A 10,368-nucleotide genomic window follows, 5' to 3' on the forward strand; every position below is an offset into this window, starting at 1 on the left:
GTCACGTGGTGTCGGGTGTGTAGCTAGACAATTTAAAGACCAATATATTGATGATGACCGAATGTGTACCGAAGGCGTAAGCCCAGTGTTAGAAGCCGCACTCGCTACTCCGGCCTGATAGCGCAGTCGGTTAGAGCGTCGTGCTAATAACGCGAAGGTATTAGGTTCGATCCCTGCGCAGGCCAGTATTTTTTATTGTGTTCTACTGGCCGTCACCTGGTGTCGGGTGTGTAGCTAGACAATTTAAAGACCAATTTATGATGATGATCGAATGTGTACCGAAGGCGTAAGCCCAGTGTTAGAAGCTGCACTCGCTACTCCGGCCTGATAGCTCAGTCGGTTAGAGCGTCGTGCTAATAACGCGAAGGTCGTAGGTTCGATCTCTGCGCAGGACAGTACTTTTTATTGTGTTCTACTGGCCGTCACTTGGTGTCGGGTGTGTATCTAGACAATTTAAAGACCAATTTATTGATGATGACCGAAAGTTACCGAAGATGTATGCCCAGTGTTAGAAGCCGCGCTCGCTACTCCGGCCTGTTAGCTCAGTCGGTTAGAGCGTCGTGCTAATAACGCGAAGGTGGTAGGTTCGATTCCTGCGCAGGACAGTCCTTTTTATTGTGTTCTACTGGCCGTCACGTGGTGTCGGGTGTGTAGCTAGAATATTTAAAGACAAATATATTGATGATGACCGAATGTGTACCGAAGGCGTAAGCCCAGTGTTAGAAGCCACACTCGCTACTCTGGCCTGATTGCTCAGTCGGTTAGAGCGTCGTGCTAATAACGCCAAGGTCGTAGGTTCGATCCCTGCGCAGGACAGTACTTTTTATTGTGTTCTACTGGCCGTCACCTGGTGTCGGGTGTGTAGCTAGACAATTTAAAGATCAATTTATTGATGATGACCGAATGTGTACCGAAGATGTATGCCCAGTGTTAGAAGCCGCGCTCGCTACTCCGGCCTGTTAGCTCAGTCGGTTATAGCGTCGTGCTAATAACGCGAAGGTAGTAGGTTCGATTCCTGCGCAGGACAGTACTTTTTATTGTGTTCTACTGGCCGTCACCTGGTGTCGGGTGTGTAGCCAGACAATTTAAAGACCAATTTATTGATGATGACCGAATGTGTACGGAAGGCGTATGCCCAGTGTAAGAAGCTGCACTCGCTACTGCGGCCTGCTAGCTCAGTCGGTTAGAGCATCGTGCTAATAACGCGAAAGTCTTAGGTTCGATGCCTGCGCAGGCCAGTACATTTATTGTGTTCTACTGGCCGTCACCTGGTGTCGGGTGTGTAGCGAGAACTTTTAAAGACCAATTTATTGATGATGACCGAATGTGTACCGAAGGCGTATGCCCAGTGTTAGAAGCCGCACTGGCAACTCCGGCCTGCTAGCTCAAAAGGTTAGAGCGTCGTGCTAATAACGCGAAGGTCGTAGGTTCGATCCCCCCGCAGGCCAGTACTTTTCATTGTGTTCTACTGGCCGTTACCTGGTGTCTCGTGTGTAGCTAGACAATTTAAAGACCAATTTATTGATGATGACCGAATGTGTACCGAGGCGTATGCCCAGTGTTAGAAGCAGCACTCGCTACTCCAGCCTTCTAGCTCAGTCGGTTAGAGCGTCGTGCTAATAACGCGAAGGTCCTAGGTTAGATCCCTGCGCAGGCCAGTACTTTTTATTGTGTTCTACTGGCCGTCACCTGGTGTCGGGTGTGCAGCTAGACATTTTAAAGACCAATTTATTGATGATGACCGAATGTGTACCGAAGGCGTATGCCCAGTGTTAGAAGCCGCACTCGCTACTGCGGCCTGCTAGCTCAGTCGGTTAGAGCGTCGTGCTAATAACGCGAAGGTCTTAGGTTCGATCCCTGCGCAGGCCAGTATTTTTTATTGTGTTCTACTGGCCGTCACTTGGTGTCGGGTGTGTATCTAGACAATTTAAAGACCAATTTATTGATGATGACCGAATGTGTACCGAAGGTGTATGCCCAGTGTTAGAAGCCGCGCACGCTACTCCGGCCTTTTAGCTCAGTCGGTTAGAGCGTCGTGCTAGTAACGCGAAGGTAGTAGGTTCGATCCTTGCGCAGGACAGTACTTTTTATTGTGTTCTACTGGCCGTCACCTGGTGTCGTGTGGGTAGCTAGACAAATTAAAGACCAATTTATTGATGATGACCGGATGTGTACCGAAGGTGTATGCCCAGTGTTAGAAGCCGCAGTCGCTACTCCGGCCTGCTAGCTCAGTCGGTCAGAGCGTCGTGCTAATAACGCGAAGGTCGTAGGTTCGATCCCTGCGCAGGCCAGTACTTTTTATTGTGTGCTACTGGCCGTCACCTGGTGTCGGGTGTGTAGCCAGACAATTTAAAGTCCAATTTATGATGATGATCGAATGTGTACCGAAGGCGTAAGCCCAGTGTTAGAAGCTTCACTCGCTATTCCGGCCTGATAACTCAGTCGGTTAGAGCGTCGTGCTAATAACGCGAAGGTCGTAGGTTCGATCCCTGCGCAGGCCAGTATTTTTTATTATGTTCTACTGGCCGTCACCTGGTGTCGGGTGTGTAGCTAGACAATTTAAGGACCAATTTATTGATGATGACCGAATGTGTACCGAAGGCGTAAGCCCAGTGTTAGAAGCCGCTCTCGCTAATCCGGCCTGATAGCTCAGTCGGTTAGAGCGTCGTGCTATTAACGCCAAGGTCGTAGGTTCGATCCCTGCGCAGGACAGTACTTTTTATTGTGTTCTACTGGCCGTCACCTGGTGTCAGGTGTGTAGATAGACAATTTAAAGACCAATTTATTGATGGTGACCGAATGTGTACCGAAGGCGTAAGCCCAGTGTTAGAAGCCGCACTCGCCACTGCGGCCTGCTAGCTCAGTCGGTTAGAGCGTCGTGCTAATAACGCGAAGGTCGTAGGTTCGATCCCTGTGCAGGGCAGTACTTTTTATTGTGTTCTACTGGCCGTCACCTGGTGTCGGGTGTGTAGCTAGACAATTTGAAGACCAATTTATTGATGATGACCGAATGTGTTCGGAAGGCGTATGCCCAGTGTTAGAAGCCGCACTCGCTACTCCGGCCTGATAGCGCAGTCGGTTAGAGCGTCGTGCTATTAACGCCAAGGTCGTAGGTTCGATCCCTGCGCAGGACAGTACTTTTTGTTGTGTTCTACTGGCCGTCACCTGGTCTCGGATGTGTAGCTAGACAATTTAAAGACCAATTTATTGATGATGACCGAATGTGTACCGAAGATGTATGCCCAGTGTTAGAAGCCGCGCTCGCTACTCCGGCCTGTTAGCTCAGTCGGTTATAGCGTCGTGCTAATAACGCGAAGGTAGTAGGTTCGATCCCTGCGCTGGACAGTACTTTTTATTGTGTTCTACTGGCCGTCACCTGGTGTCGGGTGTGTAGCTAGACAATTTAAAGACCAATTTATTGATGATGACCGAATGTGTACGGAAGGCGTATGCCCAGTGTTAGAAGCCGCACTCGCTACTGCGGCCTGCTAGCTCAGTCAGTTAGAGCGTTGTGCTAATAACGCGAAAGTCTTAGGTTCGATGCCTGCGCAGGCCAGTACATCTTTTGTGTTCTACTGGCCGTCACCTGGTGTCGGGTGTGTAGCTAGACAATTTAAGGACCAATTTATTGATGATGACCGAATGTGTACCGAAGGCGTAAGCCCAGTGTTAGAAGCCGCACTCGCTACTGCGGCCTGCTAGCTCAGTCGGTTAGAGCGTCGTGCTAATAACGCGAAGGTCTTAGGTTCGATCCCTGCGCAGGCCAGTATTTTTTATTGTGTTCTACTGGCCGTCACTTGGTGTCGGGTGTGTATCTAGACAATTTAAAGACCAATTTATTGATGATGACCGAATGTGTACCGAAGGTGTATGCCCAGTGTTAGAAGCCGCGCACGCTACTTCGGCCTTTTAGCTCAGTCGGTTAGAGCGTCGTGCTAGTAACGCGAAGGTAGTAGGTTCGATCCTTGCGCAGGACAGTACTTTTTATTGTGTTCTACTGGCCGTCACCTGGTGTCGTGTGGGTAGCTAGACAAATTAAAGACCAATTTATTGATGATGACCGGATGTGTACCGAAGGTGTATGCCCAGTGTTAGAAGCCGCAGTCGCTACTCCGGCCTGCTAGCTCAGTCGGTCAGAGCGTCGTGCTAATAACGCGAAGGTCGTAGGTTCGATCCCTGCGCAGGCCAGTACTTTTTATTGTGTTCTACTGGCCGTCACCTGGTGTCGGGTGTGTAGCTAGACAATTTAAAGACCAATTTATTGATGATGACTGAATGTGTTCGGAAGGCGTATGCCCAGTGTTAGAAGCCGCATTCGCTACTGCGGCCTGCTAGCTCAGTCGGTTAGAGCGTCGTGCTAATAACGCGAAGGTATTAGGTTCGATCCCTGCGCAGGCCAGTATTTTTTATTGTGTTCTACTGGCCGTCACCTGGTGTCGGGTGTGTAGCTAGACAATTTAAAGACCAATTTATGATGATGATCGAATGTGTACCGAAGGCGTAAGCCCAGTGTTAGAAGCTGCACTCGCTACTCCGGCCTGATAACTCAGTCGGTTAGAGCGTCGTGCTAACAACGCGAAGGTCGTAGGTTCGATCCCTGCGCAGGCCAGTATTTTTTATTATGTTCTACTGGCCGTCACCTGGTGTCGGGTGTGAAGCTAGACAATTTAAGGACCAATCTATTGATGATGACCGAATGTGTACCGAAGGCGTAACCCCAGTGTTAGAAGCCGCACTCGCTACTCCGGCCTGATAGCTCAGTCGGTTAGAGCGTCGTGCTAATAACGCGAAGGTCGTAGGTTCGATCCCTGCGCAGGACAGTACTTTTTATTGTGTTCTACTGGCCGTCACCTGGTGTCGGGTGTGTAGCTAGACAATTTAAAGATCAATTTATTGATGATGACCGAATGTGTACCGAAGATGTATGCCCAGTGTTAGAAGCCGCGCTCGCTACTCCGGCCTGTTAGCTCAGTCGGTTATAGCGTCGTGCTAATAACGCGAAGGTAGTAGGTTCGATTCCTGCGCAGGACAGTACTTTTTATTGTGTTCTACTGGCCGTCACCTGGTGTCGGGTGTGTAGCCAGACAATTTAAAGACCAATTTATTGATGATGACCGAATGTGTACGGAAGGCGTATGCCCAGTGTTAGAAGCTGCACTCGCTACTGCGGCCTGCTAGCTCAGTCGGTTAGAGCATCGTGCTAATAACGCGAAAGTCTTAGGTTCGATGCCTGCGCAGGCCAGTACATTTATTGTGTTCTACTGGCCGTCACCTGGTGTCGGGTGTGTAGCGAGAACTTTTAAAGACCAATTTATTGATGATGACCGAATGTGTACCGAAGGCGTATGCCCAGTGTTAGAAGCCGCACTGGCAACTCCGGCCTGCTAGCTCAAAAGGTTAGAGCGTCGTGCTAATAACGCGAAGGTCGTAGGTTCGATCCCCCCGCAGGCCAGTACTTTTCATTGTGTTCTACTGGCCGTTACCTGGTGTCTCGTGTGTAGCTAGACAATTTAAAGACCAATTTATTGATGATGACCGAATGTGTACCGAGGCGTATGCCCAGTGTTAGAAGCAGCACTCGCTACTCCAGCCTTCTAGCTCAGTCGGTTAGAGCGTCGTGCTAATAACGCGAAGGTCCTAGGTTAGATCCCTGCGCAGGCCAGTACTTTTTATTGTGTTCTACTGGCCGTCACCTGGTGTCGGGTGTGCAGCTAGACATTTTAAAGACCAATTTATTGATGATGACCGAATGTGTACCGAAGGCGTATGCCCAGTGTTAGAAGCCGCACTCGCTACTGCGGCCTGCTAGCTCAGTCGGTTAGAGCGTCGTGCTAATAACGCGAAGGTCTTAGGTTCGATCCCTGCGCAGGCCAGTATTTTTTATTGTGTTCTACTGGCCGTCACTTGGTGTCGGGTGTGTATCTAGACAATTTAAAGACCAATTTATTGATGATGACCGAATGTGTACCGAAGGTGTATGCCCAGTGTTAGAAGCCGCGCACGCTACTCCGGCCTTTTAGCTCAGTCGGTTAGAGCGTCGTGCTAGTAACGCGAAGGTAGTAGGTTCGATCCTTGCGCAGGACAGTACTTTTTATTGTGTTCTACTGGCCGTCACCTGGTGTCGTGTGGGTAGCTAGACAAATTAAAGACCAATTTATTGATGATGACCGGATGTGTACCGAAGGTGTATGCCCAGTGTTAGAAGCCGCAGTCGCTACTCCGGCCTGCTAGCTCAGTCGGTCAGAGCGTCGTGCTAATAACGCGAAGGTCGTAGGTTCGATCCCTGCGCAGGCCAGTACTTTTTATTGTGTGCTACTGGCCGTCACCTGGTGTCGGGTGTGTAGCTAGACAATTTAAAGACCAATTTATTGATGATGACTGAATGTGTTCGGAAGGCGTATGCCCAGTGTTAGAAGCCGCACTCGCTACTGCGGCCTGCTAGCTCAGTCGGTTAGAGCGTCGTGCTAATAACGCGAAGGTATTAGGTTCGATCCCTGCGCAGGCCAGTATTTTTTATTGTGTTCTACTGGCCGTCACCTGGTGTCGGGTGTGTAGCTAGACAATTTAAAGACCAATTTATGATGATGATCGAATGTGTACCGAAGGCGTAAGCCCAGTGTTAGAAGCTGCACTCGCTACTCCGGCCTGATAACTCAGTCGGTTAGAGCGTCGTGCTAATAACGCGAAGGTCGTAGGTTCGATCCCTGCGCAGGCCAGTATTTTTTATTATGTTCTACTGGCCGTCACCTGGTGTCGGGTGTGAAGCTAGACAATTTAAGGACCAATCTATTGATGATGACCGAATGTGTACCGAAGGCGTAAGCCCAGTGTTAGAAGCCGCACTCGCTACTCCGGCCTGATAGCTCAGTCGGTTAGAGCGTCGTGCTAATAACGCGAAGGTCGTAGGTTCGATCTCTGCGCAGGACAGTACTTTTTATTGTGTTCTACTGGCCGTCACCTGGTGTCGGGTGTGTAGCTAGACAATTTAAAGACCAATTTATTGATGATGACCGAATGTGTACCGAAGATGTATGCCCAGTGTTAGAAGCTGCACTCGCTACTCCGGCCTGATAGCTCAGTCGGTTAGAGCGTCGTGCTAATAACGCGAAGGTAGTGGGTTCGATTCCTGCGCAGGACAGTACTTTTTATTGTGTTCTACTGGCCGTCACGCGGTGTCGGGTGTGTAGCTAGACAATTTAAAGACCAATATATTGATGATGACCGAATGTGTACCGAAGGCGTAAGCCCAGTGTTAGAAGCCGCACTCGCTACTCCGGCCTGATAGCTCAGTCGGTTAGAGCGTCGTGCTATTAACGCCAAGGTCGTAGGTTCGATCCCTGCGCAGGACAGTACTTTTTATTGTGTTCTACTGGCCGTCACCTGGTGTCAGGTGTGTAGATAGACAATTTAAAGACCAATTTATTGATGGTGACCGAATGTGTACCGAAGGCGTAAGCCCAGTGTTAGAAGCCACACTCGCTACTCTGGCCTGATAGCTCAGTCGGTTAGAGCGTCGTGCTAATAACGCCAAGGTCGTAGGTTCGATCCCTGCGCAGGACAGAACTTTTTATTGTGTTCTACTGGCCGTCACCTGGTGTCGGGTGTGTAGCTAGATAATGTAAAGATCAATTTATTGATGATGACCGAATGTGTACCGAAGATGTATGCCCAGTGTTAGAAGCCGCGCTCGCTACTCCGGCCTGTTAGCTCAGTCGGTTATACCGTCGTGCTAATAACGCGAAGGTAGTAGGTTCGATCCCTGCGCAGGACAGTACTTTTTATTGTGTTCTACTGGCCGTCACCTGGTGTCGGGTGTGTAGCTAGACAATTTAAAGACCAATTTATTGATGATGACCGAATGTGTACGGAAGGCGTATGCCCAGTGTTAGAAGCCGCACTCGCTTCTGCGGCCTGCTAGCTCAGTCGGTTAGAGCATCGTGCTAATAACGCGAAAGTCTTAGGTTCGATGCCTGCGCAGGCCAGTACATTTATTGTGTTCTACTTTCCGTCACCTGGTGTCGGGTGTGTAGCGAGAATTTTTAAAGACCAATTTATTGATGATGACCGAATGTGTACCGAAGGCGTATGCCCAGTGTTAGAAGCCGCACTGGCAACTCCGGCCTGCTAGCTCAGCCGGTTAGAGTGTCGTGCTAATAACGCGAAGGTCGTAGGTTCGATCCCCCCGCAGGCCAGTACTTTTTATTGTGTTCTACTGGCCGTCACGTGGTGTCAGGTGTGTCGCTAGACAATTTAAAGACCAATTTATTGATGATGACCGAATGTGTACCGAGGCGTATGCCCAGTGTTAGAAGCCGCACTCGCTACTCCGGCCTACTAGCTCAGTCGGTTAGAGCGTCGTGCTAATAACGCGAAGGTCGTAGGTTAGATCCCTGCGCAGGCCAGTACTTTTTATTGTGTTCTACTGGCCGTCACCTGGTGTCGGGTGTGCAGCTAGACATTTTAAAGACCAATTTATTGATGATGACCGAATGTGTACCGAAGGCGTATGCCCAGTGTTAGAAGCCGCACTCGCTACTGCGGCCTGCTAGCTCAGTCGGTTAGAGCGTCGTGCGAATAACGCGAAGGTCTTAGGTTCGATCCCTGTGCAGGCCAGTATTTTTTATTGTGTTCTACTGGCCGTCACCTGGTGTCGGGTGTGTATCTAGACAATTTAAAGACCAATTTATTGATGATGACCGAATGTGTACCGAAGATGTATGCCCAGTGTTAGAAGCCGCGCTCGCTACTCCGGCCTGTTAGCTCAGTCGGTTATAGCGTCGTGCTAATAACGCGAAGGCAGTAGGTTCGATCCCTGCGCAGGACAGTACTTTTTATTGTGTTCTACTGGCCGTCACCTGGTGTCGGGTGTGTAGCTAGACAATTTAAAGACCAATTTATTGATGATGACCGAATGTGTACGGAAGGCGTAAGCCCAGTGTTAGAAGCCGCACTCGCTACTGCGGCCTGCTAGCTCAGTCGGTTAGAGCATCGTGCTAATAACGCGAAAGTCTTAGGTTCGATGCCTGCGCAGGCCAGTACATTTATTGTGTTCTACTGGCCGTCACCTGGTGTCGGGTGTGTAGCGAGAATTTTTAAAGACCAATTTATTGATAATGACCGAATGTTTACCGAAGGCGTATGCCCAGTGTTAGAAGCCGCACTGGCAACTCCGGCCTGCTAGCTCAGTCGGTTAGAGCGTCGTGCTAATAACGCGAAGGTCGTAGGTTCGATCCCCCCGCAGGCCAGTACTTTTTATTGTGTTCTACTGGCCGTCACGTGGTGTCAGGTGTGTCGCTAGACAATTTAAAGACCAATTTATTGATGATGACCGAACGTGTACCGAGGCGTATGCCCAGTGTTAGAAGCCGCACTCGCTACTCCGGCCTTCTAGCTCAGTCGGTTAGAGCGTCGTGCTAATAACGCGAAGGTCGTAGGTTAGATCCCTGCGCAGGCCAGTACTTTTTATTGTGTTCTACTGGCCGTCACCTGGTGTCGGGTGTGCAGCTAGACATTTTAAAGACCAATTTATTGATGATGACCGAATGTGTACCGAAGGCGTATGCCCAGTGTTAGAAGCCGCACTCGCTACAGCGGCCTGCTAGCTCAGTCGGTTAGAGCGTCGTGCTAATGACGCGAAGGGCTTAGGTTCGATCCCTGCGCAGGCGAGTATTTTTTATTGTGTTCTACTGGCCGTCACCTGGTGTCGGGTGTGTATCTAGACAATTTAAAGACCAATTTAATGATGATGACCGAATGTGTACCGAAAGTGTATGCCCAGTGTTAGAAGCCGCGCTCGCTACTCCGGCCTGTTAGCTCAGTCGGTTAGAGCGTCGTGCTAATAACGCGAAGGTAGTAGGTTCGATCCTTGCGCAGGACAGTACTTTTTATTGTGTTCTACTGGCCGTCACCTGGTGTCGTGTGTGTAGCTAGACAATTTAAAGACCAATTTATTGATGATGACCGGATGTGTACCGAAGGTGTATGCCCAGTGTTAGAAGCCGCAGTCGCTACTCCGGCCTGCTAGCTCAGTCGGTCAGAGCGTCGTGCTAATAACGCGAAGGTCGTAGGTTCGATCCCTGTGCAGGGCAGTACTTTTTATTGTGTTCTACTGGCCGTCACCTGGTGTCGGGTGTGTAGCTAGACAATTTGAAGACCAATTTATTGATGATGACCGAATGTGTTCGGAAGGCGTATGCCCAGTGTTAGAAGCCGCACTCGCCACTGCGGCCTGCTAGCTCAGTCAGTTAGAGCGTCGTGCTAATAACGCGAAGGTCTTAGGTTCGATCCCTGCCCAGGCCAGTATTTTTATTGTGTTCTACTGGCCGTCACCTGGTGTCGGGTGTGTAGCCAGACAATTTAAAGTCCAAT

The 10,368-nt window shown here is 49.8% G+C and overlaps 41 non-coding genes across 41 annotated transcripts; all 41 read left to right on the forward strand.

Moving 5' to 3' along the window:
* The first annotated feature begins 321 nt into the window (after positions 1-321).
* On the forward strand, positions 322-395 carry TRNAI-AAU (transfer RNA isoleucine (anticodon AAU)). The gene has a single exon. It is a non-coding gene; the product is annotated as a tRNA-Ile (tRNA).
* A 136-nt stretch (positions 396-531) lies between these two features.
* Positions 532-605, forward strand: TRNAI-AAU (transfer RNA isoleucine (anticodon AAU)). Its single transcript has one exon. It is a non-coding gene; the product is annotated as a tRNA-Ile (tRNA).
* A 137-nt stretch (positions 606-742) lies between these two features.
* TRNAI-AAU (transfer RNA isoleucine (anticodon AAU)) lies at positions 743-816 on the forward strand. Its single transcript has one exon. It is a non-coding gene; the product is annotated as a tRNA-Ile (tRNA).
* Positions 817-953: 137 nt separating this feature from the next.
* On the forward strand, positions 954-1,027 carry TRNAI-AAU (transfer RNA isoleucine (anticodon AAU)). Its single transcript has one exon. It is a non-coding gene; the product is annotated as a tRNA-Ile (tRNA).
* A 137-nt stretch (positions 1,028-1,164) lies between these two features.
* TRNAI-AAU (transfer RNA isoleucine (anticodon AAU)) lies at positions 1,165-1,238 on the forward strand. The gene has a single exon. It is a non-coding gene; the product is annotated as a tRNA-Ile (tRNA).
* A 136-nt stretch (positions 1,239-1,374) lies between these two features.
* Positions 1,375-1,448, forward strand: TRNAI-AAU (transfer RNA isoleucine (anticodon AAU)). Its single transcript has one exon. It is a non-coding gene; the product is annotated as a tRNA-Ile (tRNA).
* A 136-nt stretch (positions 1,449-1,584) lies between these two features.
* TRNAI-AAU (transfer RNA isoleucine (anticodon AAU)) lies at positions 1,585-1,658 on the forward strand. The gene has a single exon. It is a non-coding gene; the product is annotated as a tRNA-Ile (tRNA).
* Positions 1,659-1,795: 137 nt separating this feature from the next.
* Positions 1,796-1,869, forward strand: TRNAI-AAU (transfer RNA isoleucine (anticodon AAU)). Its single transcript has one exon. It is a non-coding gene; the product is annotated as a tRNA-Ile (tRNA).
* Positions 1,870-2,217: 348 nt separating this feature from the next.
* On the forward strand, positions 2,218-2,291 carry TRNAI-AAU (transfer RNA isoleucine (anticodon AAU)). The gene has a single exon. It is a non-coding gene; the product is annotated as a tRNA-Ile (tRNA).
* A 136-nt stretch (positions 2,292-2,427) lies between these two features.
* Positions 2,428-2,501, forward strand: TRNAI-AAU (transfer RNA isoleucine (anticodon AAU)). Its single transcript has one exon. It is a non-coding gene; the product is annotated as a tRNA-Ile (tRNA).
* Positions 2,502-2,638: 137 nt separating this feature from the next.
* Positions 2,639-2,712, forward strand: TRNAN-AUU (transfer RNA asparagine (anticodon AUU)). Its single transcript has one exon. It is a non-coding gene; the product is annotated as a tRNA-Asn (tRNA).
* Positions 2,713-2,849: 137 nt separating this feature from the next.
* TRNAI-AAU (transfer RNA isoleucine (anticodon AAU)) lies at positions 2,850-2,923 on the forward strand. The gene has a single exon. It is a non-coding gene; the product is annotated as a tRNA-Ile (tRNA).
* Positions 2,924-3,692: 769 nt separating this feature from the next.
* TRNAI-AAU (transfer RNA isoleucine (anticodon AAU)) lies at positions 3,693-3,766 on the forward strand. Its single transcript has one exon. It is a non-coding gene; the product is annotated as a tRNA-Ile (tRNA).
* Positions 3,767-4,114: 348 nt separating this feature from the next.
* Positions 4,115-4,188, forward strand: TRNAI-AAU (transfer RNA isoleucine (anticodon AAU)). Its single transcript has one exon. It is a non-coding gene; the product is annotated as a tRNA-Ile (tRNA).
* A 137-nt stretch (positions 4,189-4,325) lies between these two features.
* TRNAI-AAU (transfer RNA isoleucine (anticodon AAU)) lies at positions 4,326-4,399 on the forward strand. Its single transcript has one exon. It is a non-coding gene; the product is annotated as a tRNA-Ile (tRNA).
* A 136-nt stretch (positions 4,400-4,535) lies between these two features.
* Positions 4,536-4,609, forward strand: TRNAV-AAC (transfer RNA valine (anticodon AAC)). The gene has a single exon. It is a non-coding gene; the product is annotated as a tRNA-Val (tRNA).
* Positions 4,610-4,746: 137 nt separating this feature from the next.
* TRNAI-AAU (transfer RNA isoleucine (anticodon AAU)) lies at positions 4,747-4,820 on the forward strand. The gene has a single exon. It is a non-coding gene; the product is annotated as a tRNA-Ile (tRNA).
* A 137-nt stretch (positions 4,821-4,957) lies between these two features.
* TRNAI-AAU (transfer RNA isoleucine (anticodon AAU)) lies at positions 4,958-5,031 on the forward strand. The gene has a single exon. It is a non-coding gene; the product is annotated as a tRNA-Ile (tRNA).
* Positions 5,032-5,168: 137 nt separating this feature from the next.
* TRNAI-AAU (transfer RNA isoleucine (anticodon AAU)) lies at positions 5,169-5,242 on the forward strand. Its single transcript has one exon. It is a non-coding gene; the product is annotated as a tRNA-Ile (tRNA).
* Positions 5,243-5,378: 136 nt separating this feature from the next.
* TRNAI-AAU (transfer RNA isoleucine (anticodon AAU)) lies at positions 5,379-5,452 on the forward strand. Its single transcript has one exon. It is a non-coding gene; the product is annotated as a tRNA-Ile (tRNA).
* Positions 5,453-5,588: 136 nt separating this feature from the next.
* TRNAI-AAU (transfer RNA isoleucine (anticodon AAU)) lies at positions 5,589-5,662 on the forward strand. The gene has a single exon. It is a non-coding gene; the product is annotated as a tRNA-Ile (tRNA).
* A 137-nt stretch (positions 5,663-5,799) lies between these two features.
* On the forward strand, positions 5,800-5,873 carry TRNAI-AAU (transfer RNA isoleucine (anticodon AAU)). The gene has a single exon. It is a non-coding gene; the product is annotated as a tRNA-Ile (tRNA).
* Positions 5,874-6,221: 348 nt separating this feature from the next.
* On the forward strand, positions 6,222-6,295 carry TRNAI-AAU (transfer RNA isoleucine (anticodon AAU)). Its single transcript has one exon. It is a non-coding gene; the product is annotated as a tRNA-Ile (tRNA).
* A 137-nt stretch (positions 6,296-6,432) lies between these two features.
* TRNAI-AAU (transfer RNA isoleucine (anticodon AAU)) lies at positions 6,433-6,506 on the forward strand. Its single transcript has one exon. It is a non-coding gene; the product is annotated as a tRNA-Ile (tRNA).
* Positions 6,507-6,642: 136 nt separating this feature from the next.
* TRNAI-AAU (transfer RNA isoleucine (anticodon AAU)) lies at positions 6,643-6,716 on the forward strand. Its single transcript has one exon. It is a non-coding gene; the product is annotated as a tRNA-Ile (tRNA).
* Positions 6,717-6,853: 137 nt separating this feature from the next.
* TRNAI-AAU (transfer RNA isoleucine (anticodon AAU)) lies at positions 6,854-6,927 on the forward strand. The gene has a single exon. It is a non-coding gene; the product is annotated as a tRNA-Ile (tRNA).
* Positions 6,928-7,064: 137 nt separating this feature from the next.
* On the forward strand, positions 7,065-7,138 carry TRNAI-AAU (transfer RNA isoleucine (anticodon AAU)). The gene has a single exon. It is a non-coding gene; the product is annotated as a tRNA-Ile (tRNA).
* A 137-nt stretch (positions 7,139-7,275) lies between these two features.
* On the forward strand, positions 7,276-7,349 carry TRNAN-AUU (transfer RNA asparagine (anticodon AUU)). Its single transcript has one exon. It is a non-coding gene; the product is annotated as a tRNA-Asn (tRNA).
* Positions 7,350-7,486: 137 nt separating this feature from the next.
* On the forward strand, positions 7,487-7,560 carry TRNAI-AAU (transfer RNA isoleucine (anticodon AAU)). The gene has a single exon. It is a non-coding gene; the product is annotated as a tRNA-Ile (tRNA).
* A 348-nt stretch (positions 7,561-7,908) lies between these two features.
* Positions 7,909-7,982, forward strand: TRNAI-AAU (transfer RNA isoleucine (anticodon AAU)). Its single transcript has one exon. It is a non-coding gene; the product is annotated as a tRNA-Ile (tRNA).
* A 136-nt stretch (positions 7,983-8,118) lies between these two features.
* On the forward strand, positions 8,119-8,192 carry TRNAI-AAU (transfer RNA isoleucine (anticodon AAU)). Its single transcript has one exon. It is a non-coding gene; the product is annotated as a tRNA-Ile (tRNA).
* A 136-nt stretch (positions 8,193-8,328) lies between these two features.
* TRNAI-AAU (transfer RNA isoleucine (anticodon AAU)) lies at positions 8,329-8,402 on the forward strand. The gene has a single exon. It is a non-coding gene; the product is annotated as a tRNA-Ile (tRNA).
* Positions 8,403-8,539: 137 nt separating this feature from the next.
* On the forward strand, positions 8,540-8,613 carry TRNAI-AAU (transfer RNA isoleucine (anticodon AAU)). Its single transcript has one exon. It is a non-coding gene; the product is annotated as a tRNA-Ile (tRNA).
* Positions 8,614-8,750: 137 nt separating this feature from the next.
* TRNAI-AAU (transfer RNA isoleucine (anticodon AAU)) lies at positions 8,751-8,824 on the forward strand. Its single transcript has one exon. It is a non-coding gene; the product is annotated as a tRNA-Ile (tRNA).
* Positions 8,825-8,961: 137 nt separating this feature from the next.
* On the forward strand, positions 8,962-9,035 carry TRNAI-AAU (transfer RNA isoleucine (anticodon AAU)). The gene has a single exon. It is a non-coding gene; the product is annotated as a tRNA-Ile (tRNA).
* A 136-nt stretch (positions 9,036-9,171) lies between these two features.
* Positions 9,172-9,245, forward strand: TRNAI-AAU (transfer RNA isoleucine (anticodon AAU)). The gene has a single exon. It is a non-coding gene; the product is annotated as a tRNA-Ile (tRNA).
* A 136-nt stretch (positions 9,246-9,381) lies between these two features.
* On the forward strand, positions 9,382-9,455 carry TRNAI-AAU (transfer RNA isoleucine (anticodon AAU)). Its single transcript has one exon. It is a non-coding gene; the product is annotated as a tRNA-Ile (tRNA).
* Positions 9,456-9,592: 137 nt separating this feature from the next.
* TRNAI-AAU (transfer RNA isoleucine (anticodon AAU)) lies at positions 9,593-9,666 on the forward strand. The gene has a single exon. It is a non-coding gene; the product is annotated as a tRNA-Ile (tRNA).
* A 137-nt stretch (positions 9,667-9,803) lies between these two features.
* On the forward strand, positions 9,804-9,877 carry TRNAI-AAU (transfer RNA isoleucine (anticodon AAU)). The gene has a single exon. It is a non-coding gene; the product is annotated as a tRNA-Ile (tRNA).
* A 137-nt stretch (positions 9,878-10,014) lies between these two features.
* Positions 10,015-10,088, forward strand: TRNAI-AAU (transfer RNA isoleucine (anticodon AAU)). Its single transcript has one exon. It is a non-coding gene; the product is annotated as a tRNA-Ile (tRNA).
* A 137-nt stretch (positions 10,089-10,225) lies between these two features.
* Positions 10,226-10,299, forward strand: TRNAI-AAU (transfer RNA isoleucine (anticodon AAU)). The gene has a single exon. It is a non-coding gene; the product is annotated as a tRNA-Ile (tRNA).
* Positions 10,300-10,368: the final 69 nt, after the last annotated feature.

The sequence above is a fragment of the Rhipicephalus microplus genome, chromosome X, assembly GCF_043290135.1.
Source record: "Rhipicephalus microplus isolate Deutch F79 chromosome X, USDA_Rmic, whole genome shotgun sequence".
Classification (NCBI taxonomy): Eukaryota; Metazoa; Arthropoda; class Arachnida; order Ixodida; family Ixodidae; genus Rhipicephalus; species Rhipicephalus microplus.